We start from the raw sequence: 26,923 nt of genomic DNA, 5'->3' as shown, positions 1-26,923 counted from the left end.
CTAAATCAGTAATTTTTTGTGATTATGGAAAGGTGAAATAATTAAACCAGAGAATGAATTGTAGCTTTACCGTTATTGAGTGAAACAAAGTGTCAAAAATTTATATTCTCTGCATTATGCAGATAATATTTTCGTCCCCGGTAAGCTGAATGGAATCGCGTAATCTGTGTACCATGCGTGTATTTTCGTGTATCAAAAATATTCATTCAATCGTGTACCTCTATCAGAAGGGTAACTTACGAGGAATTGTTTTGATTTTTTTCTTTTTATTTCCTTTCAGCTTCGCATCAAAGATATCTTCAGATTTTGTGCCTCTTCCCATTTCAATTCATCAAATTGGTCAGCCATTCACGGTGCCATTGAGCCAGCCTTTGGTGAGTTTCTTTAATTTTTTTCTTTCATCCAGTTTTATACCACTTATTTAGAATAATTTATTTCACTATGAAATTAATTCGGCTAACGAATGTTATTATTGATTAAACTATATTAATTGGCCGTTAGATCACTTTATGTCATGGTTTGGGACAGGAGCGAAGCTAAGAATTAAGGCTTGAAGGGATTTTAGGCGAAACTAAGTCGTGGAAGGTGCGGCGAACCATTTATCTTTAAAAATTTCTCTCAAGAAAATTTTTAAGATTAATGGTACATAATGGTGAGTTTTACGGCTTTTCTGAGGGTAATTTAATTAATTCTTACGCTATTCTATGAGTAATGTTAATCCAATGAAGTAAAATGGATTAAACTTACAAATTTCTCTGAGCTCTGAGGGGGTTTATCCTCCAAAACCCCCTCCCTCGCTGCGACACTGGTTTGGGATGTCGAAAGTAGCAATGACCTGGAGGAAATAGTAAAATCGAAAAATGTAGTGAATTAGAAATATATAACGATGAATGCGGAAGGGATTTTCTAACGTATTTGATGTAAATAAAACTGGAGTAGGCATGCTTCGATAAGCTGAGGGGAGGGACAGGGATAGCACTCCTTTAGGAGAAAATCTCATGAACCGTGACGAACTCTTAAAGGATCCATGAATGTCCAAAGTAAGGGCATGATTGTGATAAATATTAAAGGAAGGCTCTTTTATGGATTATTCAATTTCATAATAATGACAAACCGAAGATTGATTAGACTCCACTCAGTTATCTCATCATCTAATCTTTTAACACTTACGAAATTATTTTTTTAAACATCCTGCATTACCAACTCCATATATCTCTTCCTAGCAAGGGCGCATCCAGGATCAAAACTAGAGGGGGACAAGCCGAGGTTGTTCAAGTTGTAACACAGAAAAAAGCTAAGGAAACTAAAATTTCAAGAAATTTATGACAGGGCTTCATTACTTTTTTAAAAAATGTTTGCTCAAAAAATTATTTTAACAACATGTTTTATATTAATATGGCTTTTCTTGGATTTAAAGGAAATTTGTTCAAAACTTTCCTTTTGAACTACATTTACTTTTGCTTCTAGGGGGGGCAGCTGTCCCCCCCTGTGCCCCGCTGGGTACGCCCATGCTTCCTAGATTTTCCTTTGCCGTTCTCCTCTTGTCACTCAACGATATTGTGACCGATTAAGTTGTCCCGTCTTCTCACGATTAAAAAAAACCCTTTTTCTCACCTCAAGCACATTACACGGTTTCGCTCGTGCGGGAAAAAAACCGCACGGTTTTAAAATTAACTGTACAAAAATATTATTTTCAACAGTACTGGAGACAGCTCCCGCACGACTAAAACCGTCTATTGTGAAAGTGTGCATTTGTTTACGTGGATCGCTAAGCAGAAAGACGATAAGTGTGGCCCCAGTGGCACTGGACGGCTACAATGCGACTAAAAATCGTGCCCGTGCTCTAACCGTATAATGTGAAAGGTCTCGTTCGCTTCTTCAGTGGACTATTAGAAAAAACCCAGTGCGCTTTTTTCCCGCACGGGCGAAAACGTATGTATAATGTGCAAGAGCGTATGAAAATCAACCCCCTCGATTTAAAACCGTACTGTTTTTTTTCCCGCACGGGCGAAACCGTGTAATTTTCTTGATGTGTAAGACGGGTTGGAGAAATGTTTTTTTTTTCGAAAATGAAGAGAAACATGCTGCTGAAAATTAACAAAAAATAAGAGACTAGAATTTTGACTTGCCTTTTTGCAATGTTTATAGATGGTAACTAAGGAAATAAAATTCATAGTTACCTGCCGATAGAATACTATATTTTTCTTAAATTGTGTATTTTTGATCTTTTATTACTTATATTTTTCGGTTTTAGAAATATTTATAATTTCTTTATATAATTTATTGTTACTTTTTTCTGTTTCCATCATTTTGGTATTTTCAAAGTCGATCGTGACAAACGTGTAATGTGCATGGAGCGTTAGGATTAGACATTACTCGCCCATTGGATCCGTTTGTTCTTTAACACTCATCTTCAAAACCAAATTTCGAATGCTTCTACCATTGCCTCCCCATAGAGACATCATCAATGAGAATAGTACTGAACAGAAATTTAGCGTACACTAGTCGAATACTCCTAAATAAATAGAGAAACCTAATGAAGTTTATTGGTAGAATGTTGAAAAGGTACCGCTGTCGATGATGTGTAAAAGGTTGCGAAGGCATTTTTGAGGCTTCCATTTTTTTATTCTTCCTAGAAATAACATAAGCACCCTCATTATCCCATTTTCGGAACTTACGTTTATTAATTATTATTGCCCGTTTATTATTTTACAACTTTAGATTACGACCATGCTAATGGAGAGATAATACTGATTAGTATATACAGGGGCGTAGCCAGGAATTTCGTTCGGGGGGGGGGGGGGGGGGTCCAAAACCAGGGGGGAAAATTTTTTAAAAACGGGGCACTAAGTATTAGGTTTTAAACTAATTTTAGCGCTTATCATAATCGAAAAAACTTAATTTTCCAAAGAAATATTTTGTAAATTCATGATTTTTCAATATTTTGTTTTCTTTTATGAAGAAAAATTATCGAGTTTTCATATTTCGGGGAGGGTTCGGACCACATCGGCCTTTGAGTACATAGTATAATATTTTATGAAAATATCTAGTGAAACCACAGGAATTTTCGTCCAATACAACCATGACAGTTTAATTTAATGCAATACCCAGTGTGTGGCCACTGAAACATTAAGATGATATTCCCTAACTTTTCCATTAATCGAGATGGCCCTGACATTTTTCACTAGATAGCCACAAAAGAGCAGTCCACTTTTTTCCTCTCTATTTGGATATGCCGTGAACCGTCACTTCTGGTCTCTTATGCTGAAGTTGTAGAATCTAAAGTTAACACCTAAGTCGCACCGTAAAATTTAAGGTAAGGCGTCATTACGTTCAATTTTATTGCGCCCCGCGTTTTGTATTCGCATTCATCCAAAGGAAGACAGGCACTTTGGTGATGCCTAATCGCAAATTTATCTTGAACTTTTTCAACGTAAATTGGCTGCATAGGTGAATGTCGTCCAGAAATTGACTCTAATGGAAGTTAATATTTATACACCCAACTTTTTTCAATTATTATTCCGGTAATTATAGTAAAGCTTAGGGGCAAGAGTGAGTGGCGCTAAGATGAATGCCAAGGGATTCTTGTTTTTATTTTCATCAAATTCATCATGTCACGGCTGCTTAGGTACTTAACAAGCCGTATAAAAAAAGAGGAGTTGAAAAAATCCTGTGAGCTAATTTTTTCATGATTATCACAATGATATACTTCCTATCGTCATCCACTCCGTTGAACATCTCACCACGCTCTCGACGTCATTAGTTCCTCACCCTTGACCTCAGTTTGACCTCCGCCAGCTCTATCGTCATGGTCATGGCATTCGTCGCGTGTGTTACCACAGCATCCACCTCGTCCGGATTACGAGCTCCCTCTTTGTTCGCGCCAAAATTCTCCTAGTCCAGTGGCGGTTACAGATGGGGGGCGCGCGTCCCTCCCTTGCGGGTCCGCCCGTATTGCCGAACATTGCAAAATCGCAATTGTAACTTTTTTATCATAAGATGGCATTGTCTTTTACATGTGTATAATCACTTTAAATAAAATTTTCTTTTAACTTGCCCGTGACTTGATCATCTTTTATTACGATACAAGTAAAGACAACTCAAGATATATTTTGCGCCCCCCTTGAGTTTTTTCTGTATTCGCTACTGTCCTAGTCATTGCATCATCCCCGCTTTCGTGGAATATTATCCGCCAAACCCATAACAGACAGGCGCAAGGATAAATATTTTTATATAATATTTATATATAATATATAATATATATATATATTTAGTATTAAAAATATTATTTGCACTCTTCAAAGATTATTTCAAATGAATCGATTACAGAGATAAATGAATTGAATTATCATTAATATTTGATATCTGGAAGATTTCCTACAAGTCAGAAAATGCATAAGAGTGAAAACTGGCATTTAAAAGTGCTAAAATATAAATAGTATGTTCTTGATGAAAGATTTAGTGCTTTCCCGGCGAATAGACTTCGTGAAGAGTTCTCGGAATCGCCACCGGGTCAGAAACAGCATAACTGCCGAGCATAATGGCCGAGTCGGCCATCAAAACGTCGGCAATAATGCAGTTCCTGACCCGGTGGCGATCCCGAGAACCCTTCACGAAGTATTTTCTTGTTTCCATAAATAACTCCTGGGATGTATTTATTGAAATATTTTTAGTTACTCCTTTGTGGTCAATTTTTAATTCAAGAATTTCAACCAATATTGGGCATAATGCTAGAAAAAAATAAGAATTCCTGAAAATATGCGTAAAACACAATTTTTTTGCAGTTTAAAGGAAAAAACCTCATCCTCTGCTCAGAATACGCCTCAAGTCATTCTGAGGGATATTGAAAAATCCAATATCCGCGGTGGCTAGAATAGAATACTTTTTGGCCCCTTCCACCCTCTCTCGTGAACACCATTGAAATTATCTGGGATTAAAATAGTCCCTGTAGACTTATATTTATCTGGAAAATATGATTTGAAATGGGTTATCAATGAATGCACTTTCATGGATCATCCCATAAAAAGATTATTTATTCGGAAATTTCTACGGAAATGTCTCTTAATCTCCCCAACCTTCCCCAACCCCAACAACAGTATAAACACCTAAACTTGTACAACAAAGAAAAAATAATAAACCAAAATTGAAACTAAAAAGACCAAAATAAAAAGGTATAGTTATTCAACAAAACAACGAAATAAATAAACTAAAAATAGGAGAGAAATAATAAGGTAAATAATTAGAGCTCATTATGTGCCTTCGCGAACAATCCTCGCACCTCCCACCTACCTACAAATGGAACGAGACTCCAGGGCGGGCTCGCAAGATACACTCCTGGGGCAGGGTCTATGAGCGCAAGCTTTTCACCTCTGCACCGCAGAAGGGGGAGGACAGGAAGGAGAAAGGAAGGAGGCGCCGCCGCGATAGGAGCCCGACGGTTCCTCCTGGGACGGGATAGGGAAGGAAGAGATGGGACGAGGAATCCTGCACCGTCACAAAGGCGGGCGGGTCCTACCACTAGCGAAACCTGGAAAACCATTACTGTGCCAGCGATTTTAGAGGATTATCCTATGAGGAAGAATAATCCAACGATCAAATTGCTAGATTCCCACCTACCGGCCGCCGAGAGTTGTCCGATGACAGGCACTAGGGTCTAGTTCGGGGTGGGGGGTAAAGTTACCAGGTAAGAAAGGGAAACGCCCACCTCACATGTAAACAAAAGGGTTCCATGAAAAGAGGAGCAAGAAGGGACGACGAGCGTGAAGGACCCAAAGGAAGAATACCCTGCTTTGGTGATATGAAGAAAGGGCTTGCTTTGGTGGCTCAGGCTTATTTCAGTACTTCATATGCATGTGACAACGTCGAAGGACTGGGCGAGGGTGTGATGTGCGTTTGGGGGACAGCGATTGGCTGCAAACCGTGCTGGCACAAGGTTCTCCTCCCGTCCTTTCGAACTTCCATCGGACAACTCTCGCCGGCTTGACTGTATGTGTAGTGTCCATCAGGGGCGCAGCTAGGAATTAAGGCTAGGGGCGTTTCAGGCGCAACTGATACTGGGGGGCTTGGGGTATTGCATACCCTCCAGGGTAAGCGGGATGTGCGGAGGCCCTCCACCGGAAAAAATTAAGACAAACGGTTCAAAATGGTGATTTTTACGACCTTCTGAAGGATATTTTATTAATCCTCACACTTTTCTATATGTAGTATTAATCCAATTAAGTAAAATAGATTTAACCAAAAAATTTCTATGAGCTCTTGGGGGGGGGGGTTATCCCCCAAAACCCGCCCCTCGCTGCGCCACTGGTGTCTATGTAGTTATGGATAACCCCTTGAACCTAGATCCCCCGAATGGTTGCTTGTACCTGCACTCTACTATTTTAATTAGTCGCTCACCTCTCGAGTTAAGAGGCCGTTTCACTATCCATTCTCATTCGGAGGCTCCCATTGTTAACGCTTCCTGAAAGCTATTCCCATGACGAAAGATGAAGGATGGGTATCTTCCCCGGAAAAAAATCCGGGATCGAAAAAGCGTCTGCGCACGTTGGGCGCGGAGTGATTAGCTAATTCCTCCAGCTGTTGATGAAGAAGTGCACATGCACTAGCGACTTCCGTTGAGAAAACGTAAACAAACAAAACATCTGACGTACGATCTCCTCTTTTATCGCAAAGTTCTCTCATGTCATCGAAGTGAAATCAATTTCGCCCCGTTTATTTACTCATCTGCAACATTCACGTATTCCATTATTTTTTCCGGACGTAATGCGATGATATGATTCAAAATACAGCGGAAAAATCATTACTTTTACGTAAAATTGTCACCGCATATGTTTAAATTTAATCTTTCTGTCGTGTCATTGTCATTTGACCCAGAAATAATAATTATTAGCAATTAAAATAGCTACTTTATCGGTCCGGTAATGTGTGAGTTTTACTTATCTTCAATAAATAATTATCCCGGCGTTTACCTTATCTTTCATTAATATAGGCAATCCAAGTATCTTTCACGGAGGAAGAATAATGCGCACTTGTTTTTTATAGCCAAATTAAAAAAAAAATAATAGGCAATCCAAGCATCTTTCACGGAGGAAGAATAATGCGCACTTGTTTTTTATAACCAAATTCAAAAAATGATTCTGTGAACCTCATCCACTTAGAAACGAAAGGCATGTCCTGAGGTCAGCGGGGTTATTGCAAACATTCGACTAGAAGCTTCTTGTTCCATTGTTTGAAGATCTGTTAACTAGAATAAAAAGTGGAATTTTTTCCCATACCAGAATAAATCTGACGGCTTTGTACCTAATGGCCTTGTGTTATTTCTCTCTTGGTGTTCATCTGGTGGTTTCCGTTTGATTTCAATCGGATGGTCTCAACTCATATCCTATTCTACTAGAGTAGCCTTTTAAGTGTCGGGAATAGAACAATCCTTATCACCTAGCAACTATAAATGTGTTTATAAAAAATCTTTTTGAGTTGGTTAATGCCCATGCAAAGTTTCAGTAAGATCGGCCAGGTAGTTTTAAAACGATGGCTTGTCAAAGTTCCCAAGTTGCTGTACGAGATGGAATTAAGTCCTGAACAGTACCGCACCATAATTTTCTATAACTTTCGACGAAGCCTCACCCAGCAAGAGTGCGTTCCTGAACTTAAATTGTTTTTGGCGAAGAAGCACTATCAAATACAACCGTTTATCGCTGGTATGAGGAGTTTCAGCGAGGTCGCTCTAGCCTCAGTGACGAGCCGCGTGAAGGGCGACCAAAAACCGGCGTCACTCAAGAAAACGTGGATGCTGTACGTAACATGATTATGGAAGATCGTCATGTTACATGCCATGAGATTCAGGCATCATTGACCATCTCAGGGATCTTAGTTCAAAAGATCTTACACGAAGAGTTAGGTGTTAAAAAATTGGTATCCCGCTGGATACCGCACCTCCTCACAGAAGAACAGAAAGCAGCTCGAGTCAAATGGTGCCGAAATACTCTACAACGATTCAACTCAGGAGCGTCAAAGCACGTTAACAACATCGTAAGTGGTGATGAATCATGGATCTATACCTACGAGCTAGAATAAAAACGCCAATCTTCGGTATGGGTCTTCCAAAGTGAGCTCAAACCGACATAAGTTGTTCGATCTCGCAGAGTTTCCAAGAAAATGGTCGCGTCGTTCGTAGCCAAATCAGGGCATGTAGCGACGATTGCTCTTGAAAATCAAAGAATAGTTAATTCTCAATGGTAGACGACCATTTTCTTGCCGGAAGTGATCGCTGATCTTCGGAAAGATGACCCAAATCGACGCATTACGCTGCATCATGGCAATGCAAGCTCACACACCGTTTTTGGAACAGCAAAACGTGGAAATTCTTGATGACCCCCCATACAGCCCGCAATTAAGCCCCAATGATTTTTTAACATTCCCCAGAATCAAGAATATTCTACGAGGAAATCGCTTCCAGACGTCTGAAGAAGCGGTAGATGCCAACAAATCAGCCATTTTGACTACCCCTACCTCGGAATGCAAGCCGAATGAATGTTATAACGACTGGTTCTATCGAATGCAAATGTGGATTGACTATCTTGGAGAGTAGGTACTTTGAAAAACATTTTAAAAATTGCGTTATTTTACCTCACTTTTTCTTCATTCTCGGCACTTAAAAGGCTACCCACGTACCTTCAGTAGATAACGGACAGCAATTGATTGTTGAGCGAGGGGTCGGCGTCAATACTTCGAAAATGAAGAGAACCGAGACAAAGGAAGGGTATATATGTAAAGAGATGTCAGACTTACTTCCCTTTATTATCTTAATCTTATTTCACGCGGCTTATGACCCCAACAGTAATATCCCGTTATATTAGCAAATTTTAGAAGATCACTCCTTCAATTCCCGCTGAGACAGTCATTATATCTCGTATCAGGGTTCATATATTAATATATGAAGCACGATGCGTGACTCACTGACTGACTCAACTAGTGATGGATAAAAATTCTCGACCATTTCTAGAAATGGTGGAGAGCTTATTTGGCATGGCGGTAGAGGACTAGAATCCTCTCTCACCATGCCAAGTGTTACTGGGTAAAAATCGGAAAACCTCCATTTTCCTCCCTCAAAAAATTCAAAATGGCGGAAAATGCTGGTCTTGACGGGACGGGTCTGCGCAAATCTTTCGACAAATTCGGCACTATGCGTGCGATCCGATTGATTGTCGATTATTAGGGCAGCCAATGAATTTGGCTTCGAAAACGAGAAGTAGAATGAAAATACTCGCGATGCATATCGCACGACCCTCTATTTCACATATGGTAAGGTTGTAAAAGCGAACGTGCACGATTTTCAAGATACCGCAACAATAGGCTGATCCAAACGCCTTGGATTCAACAGATCAAGGTTTTTTTGATCTTTGGAAATCATTCTCATCCGAAAAGAAAATTTTCATGTGCGTATTTAGAAATACGATTTCATTGAAATAACTAGAGAAAGATCAATATTGCTGTGGCAATATAAGTGTTTGCTATTGAATTAATTTTTTCTATTTATTTTTGGCTTCTTTATTGAAACAAAAACTCTGACTATATATTTATGATTACCGCGTGCACTAGCTCGTAAAATTGTTATATGTCAGTCGCAGTTTCTTCCTTTCCCGTTAACGAGACACATTCCAGTATCCCCCGGCCCGTTTCCCTTTCCACATTTTCCTCAACTTATTATCTGACAATGAGTAATAACTGTCCCATATTGATATCTTGGCGCTCTACGTAAGGCTAATGGTCTTCGTGCGCAACATGCGTCTCACAAGTCATTGTGGATAGTGGAAGTCGTAAGCCATTGCTGCGCACTTCTTGATAGCTTGTTTTGCAAAAAATCATAATCAAAGAACATTGAGTAATATTTCATTCCCATGTTTAACTGTAAACTTGATACATTGTATAAGGTCAGTAACATTGTTTATGTCTATGAATCGATGCTCATGAGTCCAGATATTCCTTTATACTTTGTCAATGTCCCATGTGCATAAAGTAATCGTTTTTCTCTTACACGAGTCAAAATTATAAGTATAATTATAATATCAGGAAGTATATAGGCAGCTATATGTTTTAAGAGTGATTACATTTTAAGCAAAATAAATTACTTGATTTGGTAAAACAATTCATCCAAACTTCAGGACTAATTTCAGGAAACCTATGTGTCGACTGAATATTCCCTCTTGTATTTTCATAGATGATAAATTGCTATTAGTTTGTATCTGAAATTATTTGCTACCACTTGGATTTCATTGTTCATTATCATCGTCATCATCATAAGTCAAGCATTTTGAAGATCGTTACGTCGCAACTCTCCATTCTTCTTTCCTGCCAGTTAACCTTATAATATTTAAGTAATTCTCCTCTTTAAGATCCTCGGTAATCTTTCCAATGTAACATTTGGACCTTCCTTTGCTTTTCTTGCCCTTCAATAATTGCCTTAATTAGTCCATAAAGCTTTATAATGAGGCCGATCATGCTGTTCCAATTCTTTTCAGTTTTTTAAGGCTTCTTTTTTCCCCCACTCTTCTAAGGACTTTCTCATTATTTACTCGGTCTACTCCATTTTTCTTCATCATGCTTCTTCCATTTCACATCGTACCTAATTGCGTTTGGTATTTCATGTTTTAGAGTAAATGGTTTAGGTATTAAAGCATATTTGGCGAGAGAATTTCCTTAGAAACTGGTGCGAAATAGTTGTTATCAAGGACTTCACACGGGGAAAAATGGGAACACTATCTACGTTGCCTCTCTTTTTCTTCCGGAGAGAGGCGAATTTTCCTGCAGCACCCTCATGCGCACTACAATTTTATTTGCATGCATTTAAACTTTATGTAACGTCCCACAGTGGGCTAAAATCGAAAAAAGCTGGACAAAAATCAAAATATGGACTTTCTCATTTCGTACCGGGGATAGTATATCATCATATGAAGTCCTTGATAACAACTATTTCGCACCAGTTTCTAAGGAAATTCTCTCGCCAAATATGCATTAATTTTAGTTTTAAGGTTTTCGCAGCGATTAGATGCACTATTATAATTCATTTTCGGGAATACGTCTGCGTGCTTAATATTTAACTCAATAAAATAATACCAAAAAAAAAAAACAAAAAAACAAAAAACATGAAATACCAAACGCAATTAGGTACGATGTGAAATGGAAGAAGCATGATGAAGAAAAATGGAGTAGACCAAGTAAATAATGAGGTAGTCCTTAGAAGAGCGGGGGAAAAAAGAAGCCTTAAAAAACTGAAAAGAATTGGAACAGCATGATCGGCATGAATGTCCAGGGCATGAAAAACTGAAGTTAATTTTTATGAAAATAATTTGCTTAATTTTTATAGCTAGCCAAAAATCAATAAAAATCAATGAAATCCTGAGCGCGCGATTTTTACGAAAAAGTTCAATGTTTGTTCCCCAAGAAATGAAATGCAATAAATAATTTGGATTTTTTATGATATTTATTTATAGTTATATTATTTTCATTAATTAAAAGCGAAACTTTGTCACAGTTCACTGTTTTGAAATTAAATTTATGATTTGTTTAAAATATCACCGGTTTTCGTTAATTTTTTACCTAATGCTAGGATGAACGTAGTTACCGCCACTTGCCAAGATATTTACACTATAGGTTAGACTGAAGTTTATAGAATTAGACGGAAAAGAAAAATATTGCTCCAAATAGCACCCCTAGGATTTTTTCAGGCAAAGCAAAATGATGTCGGGCGATTTTCGCGTCCCGTGACCCCCAATACACGGGATATATATACACTCGGGAACTTTGCGTGACATTCATAGGAGTCCATTTGAGAGACTGGATTTTCCAAAAATGTTGAGTACATTGCATTCAGCTACTTGTTATTTGTGATGTTTGTATGGCATGTACCCTAGGGTGTTGCTTATTTTTTATTTTTTCTCGGATTTTTGATTTCTACCTCTTAAAATATGCTATGGGGTGCAGAATGGATATCCTAAAAATTTCAGCTCAATTGTTTAACATTTAGAGGTTGCTCAAAGAGCATAAATGCAATAACATTAAATTTCCCCGATTTTTTGAAGTAACATCATTTTCATGGGTAACGCACGATTTTGCAGCCCTTTAGGGCCAAAATTCGCTTCATTTTAACGTCCGCTCAACAGTTTTCCAGGAATACAATACTTACTTTAAGAGGTAGAAATAAAAAATCCGAGAAAAAATAAAAAATAAGCAACACCCTAATGTACCCTCTTCTGACGATTTTACCCTTGAGTCTTTGTGCGGAAGCTGCGTGCGTACGGCAATAAACCTAACAGTTCGCGCGCTCCCCAAGCCCTATGTCCTTGGCCGCTATCCCTTTATGCACCCATATTTATTCTGTTAATATGAACACGTGCACATTTTCCATTCTGCAAATTGTGTTTTCCCAAAAAATGCCGTCTATGCGATTGGCTAGCTCATTTGTAGCCGAGAGCTCAACATCAGTCTTCCTTCAGTATACCTCGTTGGAGTGTTTGCCGAAGGTCGTTTACAGAGAAATTGCCAAGTAACGAATACAACGACAGTGACTCACCAAGATTTGCATATGGTGATCTTGGCTAATAGAGGGTGTCCACGAAATATAAGAAATATACCTCTCTCCAAAATCCACTACCCTTTCCAAAAAACCCACTCCCCCATCTACCCTCCCCTTTCCCCAGCTCCACTCCACCGCCCCTCTAGCTTCTTCAAGAGTATAAATTCTGTGTACTAATATGTGACATTGCCAGATGATGATACGCCGTATCGAAACCGATAGCAAATATATATTTTATTTTTTGGAACAGCAAAGTCTTTTTTTTCTTACCCTTTGCGCACAGAAGAAATCATTCGTATTGGAGTTTTTACGCAAAAAACCTTATATTGAAAGGAGATGAGATATGGAAAACGGTGCTTGCGGCCTTCATTCAAAAAATGTGTTTTTAAATAAATATTTGCGAAAGTGGGATGAGTGCTCCAGAATGAATAGTAGATTTCTAAAAACTAGTCAACGCAGTGGGTTTTGTTAATGATTAGGTTGGCTGCTATTGCGTGGTTTGGTAAACTATTAGTAATCGACAATTCTAATTTGAGTGCCATATACAATCCTCATCCAGGAACGTCGGAGGATCTAATTACCCGCTTCTCAGTAATTTAGAGAGCTGTATCGATTTGACTACGAGTAAATTATACGGTTTCCTCAGCTTACTGCCTTAAAACTACTAAACTGTATGTAAATATTTATCCATGGTATCAAAAGCCACCAACTATTCACAAAGTTTTAATTCATGGAGCAGAAATTGTGAAAAATGCCATACTTCCTATTAGGCAGCTTTCCGAAGAGGCGTTGGTAGCCCGACACAAGTGTATATCGTGTAAAACAGAAATCTCGTGTACAGGGCACTGTACACGATTTATATGGTTTTCTTACACTTTTCTATTGAGTATCCATGCTTCAATACACTTGTTCCATTAAGCAAATGATGTAGGTGTGTAACGTAGACCACAATCTGTAATCAACTTATTTTCATTCAATCTTTCCAAATCTTCCCAAACAATCCCCTTTATTTGTTTCAACAACGCCTTGGCAACCCAAAACATTCCCAATTTCCCGTTTGACGTTAAAACAGCAATTATTTTCTCCAAATTAGCGTTTTCGCCCATGCATAGACCGATTTTCTATCCACTGCCTCAGTCTGTCATCAGTGGATACCGTCCCGTGACGTTACGGTCCGATGACGTCGTGTTTTCAAGCATACTATGAAGATTTATTTTTGAAGGCTAAAAAACATTTTTCATCCGCGAAATTTTCGGCGAATACATTTGAGGTATAGGCCTTTTTATTCAAATAATTTAAATAAAATTAATTTAAAAAAAGCTTCTACAAGGCCTGTGGTCAAATGCCCTCCTTAACCTTTGAGCGGACTTGAACTAAGTGGTCTGTCACCTCGCTGTGTGATCATCCAACCGTAAACTTTATGCGGGCGTTTTGTCCCTGTTTTCCCTGAGAACGGCGAAATAAGGTTGGTAGGTCATATGCAATTGAAGACTACAAGTAGCCACTTGAGTGCGAGCAGTTGCTGTTTACATAGGCACTTTTTGCTATTTTCTTTAATCGTCGTTCTTGGGGACTGAACTTGACTTTTTCTAACACTTTGTCAGCTAATTATTCAAGTTTTACAGGCGTCTCAGGCGGCAACATACGTATAATAGCGTGTACGCGTGCCATTTAGTAATTTTATAGCCGGTTTGGAACAATGTCGTCTCTACTTCACATAAGAATATCAGCATGAAGTGTCCTCAATAGCACACTGTGGCGGAATAAACGTTTTTAACACATTTTGAAGAAATAAAATAGAATATAATCTCGAATTCAGCATTGTGGGTCCTACTGACAATAAGATGTGCCGGGGATCGGGAAAATGTGGTGGTTAAAGTGCTGGCTGGCTACCAACCAGTGGATCCGGGTTCAAATCCTAGAGGTGGCGAAGATTTTTTTTCAGAGACTGCCCGATCCCTGCTGGAGTGCAGTGCGGGGAGCAATTCATGTACAACACTCCGTCCATCGGATGGGACGTAAAGCCGTGGTCCCCTTGGCGACTTTCGATTAGAGCAGGCTAATGCCGACGCCAGGTTTCTCTCCACCCTACTTTCCTTGCCCTTGCCTCATGTCGCAAATGACCACAGCTTTCAATCACCTCCTACGAATACCATACCATATGATTTGGCTTAAGATCACTTCCAATATCGTATAACATTCAATTCCCTTTTTTCCGTCGACCTCCCTGATCTATGAGGTTATATACTCTCAAATTCACGATGCCTACGAAATGAAAATATTATAATGACCTAAATGAATCACTTGTAACGTTCCACAAAAACTTTTATTGATCCGACCCAGGGTTTCGACCAGTATTTACCAAGCGATTTATTTAGCACATTAGATATGTGGTTCCACCAAGCCTGAGCATGTGATGTATATGAAAATATTTTAATTGAATTAGAAATAATTAAAAACCATGGGTTGGATGTAATAAGAAAATTAGTTTTAATTTTGTTCCGATGTGGCAATGATGGGGTCAGTGCATGCATATCGTATTTTCAGCCTACGCCGAATCTTATTTTTCGGAGAATCCAAGAAAAACTATGCTATTTATGGTTCTCATCAGGGGCGGATCCAGATTTGTTTACCAGGGGGGGACACAAGGGTCTAACAGGCAAAGGATCTTCTCATACTTGAGATTAAAAACAAGAAAAGACAATTACTTTACGAAATATTCTCTTTATTTAAATATGAAAGTTATTAATATGACATCAAATGATCGAGGCTCCGTAATACACTAAAAAAACGAACGTAATGATAGCCATATTAATATTTTGTCTATATTTTAAGAGTCTGGGGGGCACGTGCCCCCCCCCCCTTAAATCCACCTATGGTTCTCATTGCTTAAATTAGTGTAGTAATAAGAGTTCAATCGTGTCAGGTGAAATATGATGGAACTCCTTGATGATGAACCAGAAAGGAAAGAAAATGGCAGGTTCCACAATTTATTAATTACTGCGACCGGTTTCGATTGCATAGTATCATCATCAGGCCTCATGGTGATACCATGTAATCGAAATCGGTCGCAGTAATTAATAAAATGTGGAACCTGCCATTGTGTTTCCTTTCTGATACATATGTAATATAGTTGTTTTAATTAGTGCAATAATTAATGGTTTATGCATGAGTTTGTACAGACTTTCTGTGACCACTAGTTATAGCTTAATTTATTGGCCAATCTATTAGGAACTGTATGGAAGCAGACTATCCAGATAGTTAACAAATAAATCGAAATAAATATTTAAGGAAGAACTTCTGATGATATAGAGGCGCGTTTTCATGGTTAAAACATGGTATTAACGGCATTGAAATCCTTATGAAATTTTAACGAAGTTATTTAACTCTTCTGAGAAACTTTAAACTCATATCTACACAATTGAATCATATATTTTTATCTCAAAGACTGCAGCAAGCCGTTCGATATATATCGGGATATTAATTTTATGAGATTCATTTCAATGTGAAATATAGCCGCTAATTAATGTGTAAATATCGGGCGCTTGGGGACTATTGCTTTTGAGAGTAAGAGTCTACGTCATGGATTTATATCTTTCGCATAACATAAAATGCCGGAAAACGTGTTCCATTGAAGGAGCGGAGACCAGGACAGCCACACGTTGGTTTCGGATCAAATGAAAGTAAAGGTCGTTTGGACAGCTGTGTCGTCAGTGACAGCCCCGAGACCCGTTATTTAGCACTCGGCAACCGGTAACTGTGTGCTTAGTTTTCCTTTCGTTTTTTTCTTGACCGTTTTCGGATTTATGATGAAGTTGGCGGCAGTGGAGTAGCCAGGAATTTTGTTCGGAGGGAAGGGGGAAGGGAGGGGTCGAAAACCAAGGAGGAAAATTTATGAAAAACAGGGTACACTTAGCAATGGGTTTTAAAATAATTTTAACACTTTTCACTGTCGAAAAACTTCATTAGGTTAAGATTTTTTGAATTCATGATTTTTCAATATTTTGGTTTTCTTTCATGAAAGAAAATAATTGTGTTTTTATGTTTCGGGGGGGGGGGATCCGGACGCATCCTGGCTATGCCACTGGTCGGCGGGTGAATCTGCGCGCGTATTCCAAATACATTGCAAAAAAATTCCCTCGAGGGGTGGGGGTGCTTTAATTGTTTTGCGGGTTGCATATATTGTTAATTTTTTGCCAATTCTCATGCATTCTCACAATTTACAGCTTAAGTACCTTATTCCTATGAAATAAATATCCGTTTGAAATTTATAGTTATAGTTGGCGTTACCGAAACTGCCGTAGTTATTATAGCTTGGTCTCCGTAGGCGTATGTTTCCGAATTCCACCTGAGTTTTTGAAAAACTTTAATGTTAAGACCTCTTACAGCAGCGTTTGATATCATCAGATTTGGGAAAATTACGGATCTGTGGCCCTTATTTCAGTTTCAACAACTTTTAGTAGCCGAGAGAAAGAAAGAAGATTAGTGCCCCTATCATATTAATATCCTGACCGGATATATAGCGGGCAGTTACCGCTAGCGAAATTATTTCGGAGGGTCGGAGGGGGCCCTCAGTACTCAAATCCCCCCTGATATGCACTTTCCCGACGCATGCATTTTCAAAAAGAAATGGGAACACTCTATTTAAGGTTTTTTAAGGCGTCAATTATTTCTAAGGTTGGTGTTACTCTATGTCTTTGACGGTGGTAGTAGCATCTTTTGACATGGAAACCCACTACGTAGGTCACTTTGGTATTCATGCATTGATTTTTAATCCTTTCCGTATGAAAAAAAGGGAAATAATTCCGATTAAGAGAGAGTCAGGGTGAAAAATATACGGAAAATACCCAGGGAATTTTATCCATGACGTAAAGTATGCAGTAAGTTTTATTTTGATAAAATGATGATTGTATTGTTGCCGTAAAATAACTAATGCCGACAATCCGCTACCGCCACTCGCCTTTTCGTAACTTTTCCCTCAATAAGATTAGATCCTCTCTTGGCATTTCTACTTTAGCTGATCGCAGTATCCTCAATAACCGAAGACTCTTTTTAAATATCATTGATGGCAAATGCAGATCATCTGACCTTCTTTCTTTTTTTCCGCTTCGTGTTCCTTCGCGCACGACGAGGTCGAGTGACCTATTTCATTGTTTCACTTGCCTTTCTGTTTCTAAACGTTATTTTCTATTCAGACTTCCCTTCTTCCATTAACTCCTATGCCAAATGTGTTCCAAATTTTGATCCTTTTTTTCATCCCTCACCCAACTTGCACCATCACTATTGTAATTTTCCCCCTATTCCTCGCACCACCCGATGACTATTCTTTTTATTTATTTGTAAATACTGTAGAATATTTTTGTTATTGTTGGTTACGTTGCTTAATGTTATGAAATTATTTCTCCTGCTATTGTAGTCCTCTGTAATTGGCCTCGTGCTGTTTTTGGATTAAATAAATAAATAAGTAAATAAATTTCCAGGTTTGGCCTCTTTATTATAAAGCCCACAAGCGACCGTACAGCTAGGTGGTTTCACAGCAATAACCCCCTAAATGCCGCAAGACACGGCCTTTTATACATGATTCGGTGTCACTCTCGCAGCTCCGCGTCCTCGGCGCCCGCTGCCTTTCCGCGGTTGTGGTTAATGGTGCCTCCGCGCGAACCCGCTGCAATGATACTGAAAATGTTCATCTCTCCTAAAATATATTATCATTTCTATTTCCTCTTTCGAAGACAAGTAAATTGCCTCCATTGGCGCAGATTTTTAGGCGATGGAGCTAGATGATTACCTCTAGATGGAGCTAGAAACATCTACGTGTTGAATGATGGGATTTATTATTATGCGGCGATATGAGGGAATCACCAAGTGCGGAATGAGCGTACTGGGGTGGGAGGGTGAAGAGGGCACTACGGTGTGAATAATCACCATCATTACGTTGACAGTAAATACGAAAAAGGAATCATTAAGCACGAATAAAATAGGGTGCTTGCAAAATGATACCGACCGTGAGTATGATAAAGGATTTTACAAGTTACGATAAACCACAGAAATAAGGTCGTCGATCCTAGGAGTACAGATAAAAGGTAAGCGATATGCGGCTATCATAATGGAAAGAGTGAGTTGAAGGTGTTATTTAAAAAAATGAAGTTGCTGCAAACATTTTTCGCAATTAGCAGCGAAAAAAACTGGATTGCTAGTTTTAAAACCGGAGGATAATTCCAGATATGAAATAATTTATCGGAAGATTGCTGGAATTCAATGAAAAGGAGCTCCCAGAGAGGGGGGGAATCTTTATCCAAGTCCTAGGCCGTTGCTTGTAATGATCGGCAGGTTGTAATTTTTCTCATTCCCAATGGGGTATGCAGTATCTTTCGATGACAATTTTTTTTAGTTTGATAGAATAGAGAATACACATTACATGTCATGAGAAAAAATTACCCTGGACTGGGATTCGAACCACGTACCTTTTGGACCGCAAGGGCATAATTGAATCACCCATGATTGAACAAATGGCCACCATTGAACCTCGGCAAAACTGCCTTGACAATAGAGTAGTTTCCTTCATCAAAGAAAACGAAAGGCATTGATTGCGATTTGTAACCCACCATTAGTGTATTCATGATACACAAATTATTTGGTTTTAGAAATCCCAGTTTAGACGAATGTTAATGGTCAATTTTAACCTCATTTGAAAAAGGCCAGATAGACGCCCATGAGATGCCACTCCACGTGACGTCACAGCAACCTAGGTTTTTAGATAGATTGACAGGGAGTAGGCCTGTAACAGTAACAGTGAATAGAAGAAAGCAGTGCAGGAAGAAAAGGGAGGCTCCCAGATCACTTCTTTAGTACTCCATGGAAACCTACCTTAATCGGTAGAATACTATAATAATAATAATAATAATTACCATAAATAGTTTTTGTTAATAGGCGGATGTTTCACAATCAATTTTGCAGAAAATATATCGCAACAAAACTATTTTACTTGGTTGTCAATCGGTATGGTACAATTAGTAAAGTAAAATTTGAAATTTTCATGAAAATGACCCGTGCTCCATCATTCGGACCACCCTCCTACAGGTATTTCCTTAAGTAACATTGGAAAGCGTCGATAATTCCTCGCTGAACTGGATCGCGAAAAATAATTATATGACTCACGCCCTATATGACGATTTCATTAAGCGACATTGACCTTCCGGGGCTTTTAACAGCCCTCGACGTTTCCCTCTAATCCGCTAATGCTTGCCGTACCGGTTTCGCCTGCTCCCGTCTGAGGTCTACCCCCATCTTGCGTCACCGAGTGTCAATTAGAGAAGGAAGTAATTCGCCAGTTTAAAAAATCCCCTTACATCGTGCTGTTAAATAAAAAATGCGGAGAAGGCGGTCATTAATCCGGAACCTTAAAGAGGTGGATTGGTTGTAACGGCGTGAGACCTATAGTGATTTCTCGAGCGTAACCATTTCCCGAAGGCATGCATAATTTTTTTTCAGTTGCGAAGTGTGCGTCCTCCACCTTTTTTATCCCGGCTACCGCCTGCTCCTTACAGCAGTGTATCTATTTACCCAGACGCTCCCACTGGTGGGGCAGCGTTGGTGGGGACAACTTTTTGATAACACCCGGCGCTGGCAGTGATCGTAAGTCGTTTTTCTAGCTCCTCACTCTATTGAAGGATCCCGTGCCGGCCGCTACACCACCACCACCGGGAGAGTCGCAAGCCGCGTGAGTACTTCTACTCATCATGACCCCTTCTCCACTAGAATTAACCGTTAATATGGGGACATGGAGGGAAAAAAGTGTTGGTGAAGTGCATTAAAAATTTAATATCCATCTCAGGACTCTGAAATCTCGTTGACGGTGAACCCTTAGTGCTATTTAGACGCGTGCTGCGAGATGAAAATTTGACGGCGGCTAGGAGTTTGTCTTTACGATGTGTATTGGTCAAGTACGATTAAAAATTAATTCAAAGAATTCAAAATCATTAAAATATTATTAAATATTGAGTATGCATCAGAGTGCTGAAAAGTTCTCTGGGAGATTACCCAGTTCATACTCAGCTGAGCCGGAGTCTATTCCACGGCGTGGATCGGTTTTCGGTGTCGGCGGAGTGGTACGGCAGCGCCTATCCTCTTATCTTTGTGGCCATTACGGTTGGTGTATTTTAAGGTGAAATGTTACCGGATGCAGTAGGTAACGAAAGTGAGACGAAACATGGATCAATGCTATATTTTTTTCTTTAAATAATCCAGTTTAAATGAAATAAGTTAACTAATTTTCTAAAACCACGGTTACAATAAAAAATTCGAAGTTCGTAAAGGTTCACCAGCCGAATTTTGGTGAGAAAATGGTGCGTAAGGGTTGAAACTGTGGTCGTGAACATTTTTCGATTTATTCATTTTAACTTCAACTATAGTTTTGGCGATTTTTTTGAAAGTTTTTAATCGTCCATTTTTTTGTTCACACATTCATTTCTTCGCGGAAATAATCACTCGAACCCTGTAGCCAAAACGTGAGGCTACCGTGTTCTTGGCCAACTCACAGCGCTAAGGAACGCGTGAAGGTTCGCGGGTAGCCATGATCCAATGGATGGTAAAGCCAAAGGTATCTTGTTTGTTATACGGTCCTGGTGTATTTTTTCTTGCGGTCATTAATTTTACTGTATTTCAATGGATTCTTCCGAGCGAATGTGCTCCTCGCACGGAATGGCTAGGAATAGTAATTTTCGTTGGATGAGGATTAATGTACTTCAAAAAGCGTGAAAGTTTGACTTGAATCATGCTATGACTCTTTATTATCCTAAAAAGTTTTTTTGTAAAAAAGTTGATCATTTTATGCAAAAATTATCAGTAGTTAAGCATTTACTTTTTACTGATGGAAGCCCTCTGCGATGCCAGTGAGATATCCAGCACTTGAACGACAGCGTATGCAATAGTGAGTTGAATTCAACAATTCTTAAGCAATAGAAAATAAGAAACTGGTACGAGTGTGTATCTCTTTTGACAAGGATTATCCGAAGCGTTAGAGCTCGTATTAAAGATTCCAATTCTTATGATGAAAAAAATTCGAATTCGAAAGGTTCAGTGAGGGCATAACAGCAAGAAACGCTATTGTATATTTCACATCCCTTCTGTAGCGTCAGGTTTCCTTAAAGTGCTTTTTGAATGCTGAGTAGTTAGTTCCCATTAGTTTTAAAATATTATCGCGGTGACTAAGTTGCAAGCGGTGATTATATTTTTTTAATAGTTAAAAACGGATGCTTTTCCGAGTGTTCCTAAACTTGATTGAAATATGACTGCCATTGAAATAATCCCACATATATCATTAATCTATGATTGCTCCAAAATCGGAGACTTTTATCCTAGTTTGTGAATTTTTTTGTAGGATTTGAGGGTCCCTTTTGTAGAAGCTATCCTGTTGAACCATTAGTCAATACGTTTTTTAGATCCACGAAGGAGTGATCACTCCGAACAAACCTAAGTGGTCACGTTGTGAGTGATTTTTCATGCAAATGACAATACTGACTTAGTTGTTCCACATAAAAAACTATACTTAAGCGACCCGGTTTTGAAGTCTCACTTCATCGTCGGGCAGAGTTCGAGTTAGGAGACTTCAATACCCCGGTCGTTTAAATAAAGTTTTCTTATGAGGAACAACAAAGTCAGCATAGTCATTTTACCTGATGAATTGGTTCCATGTATTCAAGGCTGAGGCCGTCAATTATGCAAGTGAATTTATTGGACTTGCATTTTTATACGCGGTAGTGGGTCCTTGTCCGTGGAGACATTCGAAGTCAAGATGCAGTTTTCATCAGATAATTTTGGGGTAGTTTTGATGTTTCATTTTACGAGAATTTTGGGCTGCTAAATCGGAATCTGAGGTTACTCAACAAAATTTCGTGACGCAGCATTACAAAAATGGGCGAAAAGTTATTACTTTTTAAAAATTTTTTGTTCATAAATATCAACTTTTAATGGAGAAATTTCAGAGTTCAAAATTAAAGTAAATAAAATGTTCTAAAAATTTTATCCCGGGGATCATTAAACCGTTTTCGTGTGATATTGAGATACACGGAGGTGATTGTAGGCCACGATATAACCTCAGTGGTGGAGTGAGTGTACGATATTGCTTTGAATTTCCATACCTTATACCCTGAGCCTATTTTTATTCACTTTTAGGGAATAATCATCGATCTAATAATGACACGGCTGCACTCAATAACTCATTTTGTGTTTTACAAATTCCAAATGGCGTCGAAAAGTAGTTTTTGGCATTAAAGTGCTGTCATTGGTATATTTTACTATCTTGGGAACAGTTGCATCTCCCTGTACACTGAGTCGTCAGAGTTGATAAATATTATCGAAATGAAATAAGCTAATGTGAAAATGCGAACTTCTTACTCACAGCAAGACTAGGAATCGAAAACTGAGGGCGATAAATTTCCATTTTTTTGCGGTAGAAAATGAAAGATAAAAGCTAGAGAAAAATAGAGCAAGCCGGAATACTTCCACGGTTAAAAAGAAATATTTCACTTGAATTTACCAGCAACTGCGGCCCAAATCTCCGTGAGAAATTAGAAGACGACAAATCAGAGCTGGAGTGATATGGCCAGGTCGAAATAATGCACAAGTAACTGATAGGACTTATTTTATAAACACTTCCTTCGAACATGGATTTCTCCTGCTTTTCTTCAGCCTTATTTTACGGAAATTTGCTTAGAAGATTATTTTATTCTCTCGCACTCAGGAACAGTGAGTGAGACTTTTAATTTAGTTTTTTGGGGCTGGAAAGGCACTATTCCACTGAAAAACATGAAATTAAAGTCCAACAGGGCCGAATTTCAGTTTGTTTTGACCCATATCTAAAGGTGCGTTTACACTGAGTAACATGCTATATAAACAAGTTTCCCACGTTGATCTCCGTAAGGCCGGGAGCGCGGTGTTGTCAATAACAGCGCGAAAATTAATGTTGCACTATGCACTGATTAAAACGTTGTATTCTAATGTAGTAAGAGATGCTGCACTCATTGGTACCAATAGTTTTTCGATAAAAATTACAACAAAAGCTATTGAAAACGTATCCTTAAATTTCCATTAGAAACGTGTATTTTTTATTTTATCTTCGTCTTGCAATTGCTGCCTGACCGTTTTCTGTCTTCTGCACAAAATTCTTCATACTATTTTCTCTTTGAAAGTCTTCAGCAATTTTACAATGATTGAGTTAAAATGTTGTTATGCCGACGTAATACCCTTTAAGACAAAATAAATTTGATTTTCGGAAGGTAAAAAGTAGTCGCTTCCTAACTTACGTTTATTTCATCGTAGGTCCCTATATGCTGCGTATCAAATTGGAAGAAAAATACAAAGTTATTATAGTGAAAAAATAATTTACTTCTCTTAATTTTGAAGGGAGTTACAAGGTTTTGATCTTAAAATAATATTACGGCGCCGCTGGGCCGGACTTCTTGCTTTTTCTTGCGCGCAGAGTGTGACGTTACGTCGTAAAATCTGGTTGATTTTTCACGTAAGTCCAGACAAGGGAAATACTCCAACCGTCGGTCACATGCTGGATCAGGGAAAGACTCCACAAACAAGAAAAACAGCTCACAAGAAAAAGGTAGCCAAAAACAATTTACGAGTTATTACCGTACGATATCTATTCAAGGTAGAGTATTCAAAAAATCAGAAGTATTACAGAAAACAATGATAGTAATTCATGATCCCAAAAGAAAACATTACCAGCTAAATACCAGCAGAAAATTGCTCTAAATATGCCATGGCTCACAAGACATGTGACTCCCAGCAGGTCACGAGCAGAAAAAGGGCTCTCCTATTCAGGAAAAGCCAGGATTTGAGGGGAGGGATTCTTCCAGGGAGTGGAGGGGTAGGCAGGCGAATTCAACTACGGCGCCACTCTGCATAGAACGGCCGCTCCACAAAATCAGCATTCCCTGGTTTTGAGACAACCGCACAGCACCCAGAATTTTCCCCTCAACTTCTGGGTTGGAGACATCAGAGGAATCAGGGGGATAGTTCATTGGAACACATGGAGGGGAAGGAGATACTGGGGTGAGGTGTTGGAGGGAGAGAGAGTTGTGATAGGACAATGGTAAAACTTCTCACTCCAAGTGCAATACTAAGGCCTTAGCACCGATTTCCCCTTGCTTGCCAAGGAGTAAGTATTCCTCCGCAGTAGTCCTATATAAGTCTTGGATTGCAGGTAGGCTGGGTTCGGTGCTGGGTTCGGTGCTGGCTTCGGTGCTGGCTTCGGTGCTGGCTTCGGTGCTGGCTTCGGTGCTGGCTTCCGGTGCTGGCTTTCGGATGCTGCTTTCCGGAGGCAGCATTTTCCGGAGACAGGATTTTGCGAGACAGGGTTTTGCTACAGGCGTTTTGCGCGAAAATCCTTTGCGCGAAAAACCTTCTCCCGCTAAGGATTTTTCGCGCTAAGTTCTGCGGATAAGTTCGGAGGAAGTTCGAGGAAGTTCGAAGAATTTCTGGGGGGGAGGGGTACCAGAAATTTTGGGGGGGGGGGGGGTAACACTAAAAAATGCCACAAGAGGGAAAATTCTTGGGCGGAAAAGGAGCTTTTTGTCAATGCATACTATGAAATATATATCTATTCGTTTGATATCCAGAACAGAGAATACTCATACGTCGTAACAGCAGTGTTTTTATTTCAATACATTGATGCACGAAAGAAAGCAAATTTTACCGGCTTGGAAATAAAACGCAAATTTCGCCTTGGGTGTTTCGGTCCCGCCGCAGAAACCAATAAAGAAAAGGTCTTATAATCTGCGCAAAACACTATCCCTTCCAGTGCATGCCTTTTACAAAAGAGAGCTTGGGTTTTCCTCAAATTCCGTTCATAGCACACCATAAAACATCTACACCAGAAGCGACCCTAGCCGAAAGGGCCGGGGGAAGAATTTACGAAGGCGTTCAGTTTGTCGTTGCATTTTTTGGAGTGAACAAGGTTGTGTGATCTGCTGAATTTGAGAACTGTGAAGTAAGTTTTACATTTATCTCTGCTGTAACGCCATGTCCAATCACCATGTCCGATACAAAGAAGAGGAGAAAAGGTGAGAAGCTCAGAAGTCGCGAAAGACAGTTGGTGCTCAGCATTAGTGAGGCCTACCGAGAAACTTCGAAGGCTACTGGGTGCTCAGAGTCCACTGCTTACAGAAGGAGAAAGGAAAGCTCCCGTGGTCGATTGGTAACTCCTTCAAAAACTAAATAAATTAGACAGTCTTTAAAAAATTCGAGAGTAGTGATTTTCGACGATTTTGTGAGATCGAGAATGAGAAGGAAGGTACATGAAATCTTCGTGAAAAATATTCCTCCGACTTTAAAATCCATCTTCATCTCGGTAAATATGGATAGTGATCTCCCAGATTACAAAAATACCACACTATGCCGTCTTCTTTTGGACATAGGCTTCGTGTACTAACGCAGGGGGAAAAGAAGCATCCTTATTGAAAGGGATGATATTATTCGTTGGCGGCACAATTATTTAAAGCATCTTTAAAATGTCGTCGCGAACATAGGACGAATGTATTCACAGACGAAACTTGGATTAATGTTGGAAAAACAGTGAGCATGACTTGGCGAGAGAAACAAATAGAAACTCCGCGTCAAGCTTTCCTTGCTGGACAAGTACTGAGCTTAAGGCCCCCACTTCCCGAGGAAGAAAAAATGGTGAAGATGTACATTTTTCCCCCTCACGATGGTCCAAAACTGGAGTACTATCCGTATATTCACAAAACTAGTTTCAAATATTATAATATTTCATGGATCGTGACGTTCTTGGTCACTCTCCTTGTGTTTAGTAACCCCATCAGAGGGAGTAGTTATTTCACAATGAATCTTTTTGCCAAACGGAATGAGTAACATAGGCACTGAAAACGTATATAGGTACGTGTGATCTCCATATGAGAAACACTTCCCGCTTTGAGATTTTCGTCAACTTAGAAATGCGTTGTAATGCTGGCCGTTTAATAGGTACCTACCGGTTTTAGCACGTAGAGATGAGAGATTTTTAATATGAATGCAAGGGATTATGAGAAGAGTTTGTAATATTTTATTAATTTTGTATTTTATTGGTGAATGTTTAAATCAATCATCAAAAACCAGTTTTAAAATGATTTCCTCATTCAGAGAGGTGGTTTTGAGCTGTACGATGGTGTGGTTATAAGGGTTGTCTGAGAGATATACCCGTATATAATTTTTTATAGCAATCAAGTTTCAGTATCTGACAATTAACCGTTTAGCCGCCATTGTAACATTCATTCAAAATCATTTTTAGAAAGCCTGAAATTTAGAATTGGCAATCATCCCATATCACCTGTTAGCTGGACAGTAAAA

General features: G+C 39.1%; 1 protein-coding gene across 2 annotated transcripts in view; it reads left to right on the top strand.

The window, feature by feature from the left end:
• The window catches only part of LOC124154101 (sterol O-acyltransferase 1-like), a 48,975-nt gene that overhangs the window by 363 nt on the left and 21,689 nt on the right, over positions 1-26,923 (top strand). Inside the window, exon 2 of one of the 2 annotated variants that reach the window (XM_046527616.1) lies at positions 281-374. The gene's annotated coding sequence lies outside the window, so the exon portion shown is untranslated. Of the gene's footprint in view, positions 1-280; positions 375-19,828; positions 20,289-26,923 lie in introns of those variants that run through there. The other variant, XM_046527618.1, reaches the window with a different exon arrangement.

The sequence above is a fragment of the Ischnura elegans genome, chromosome 2 (genome assembly GCF_921293095.1).
Source record: "Ischnura elegans chromosome 2, ioIscEleg1.1, whole genome shotgun sequence".
In the NCBI taxonomy this organism is placed as follows: domain Eukaryota; kingdom Metazoa; phylum Arthropoda; class Insecta; order Odonata; family Coenagrionidae; genus Ischnura; species Ischnura elegans.
Note: the sequence above shows the minus strand (reverse complement) of the source record. Positions and strands in the feature narration are given on the sequence as shown.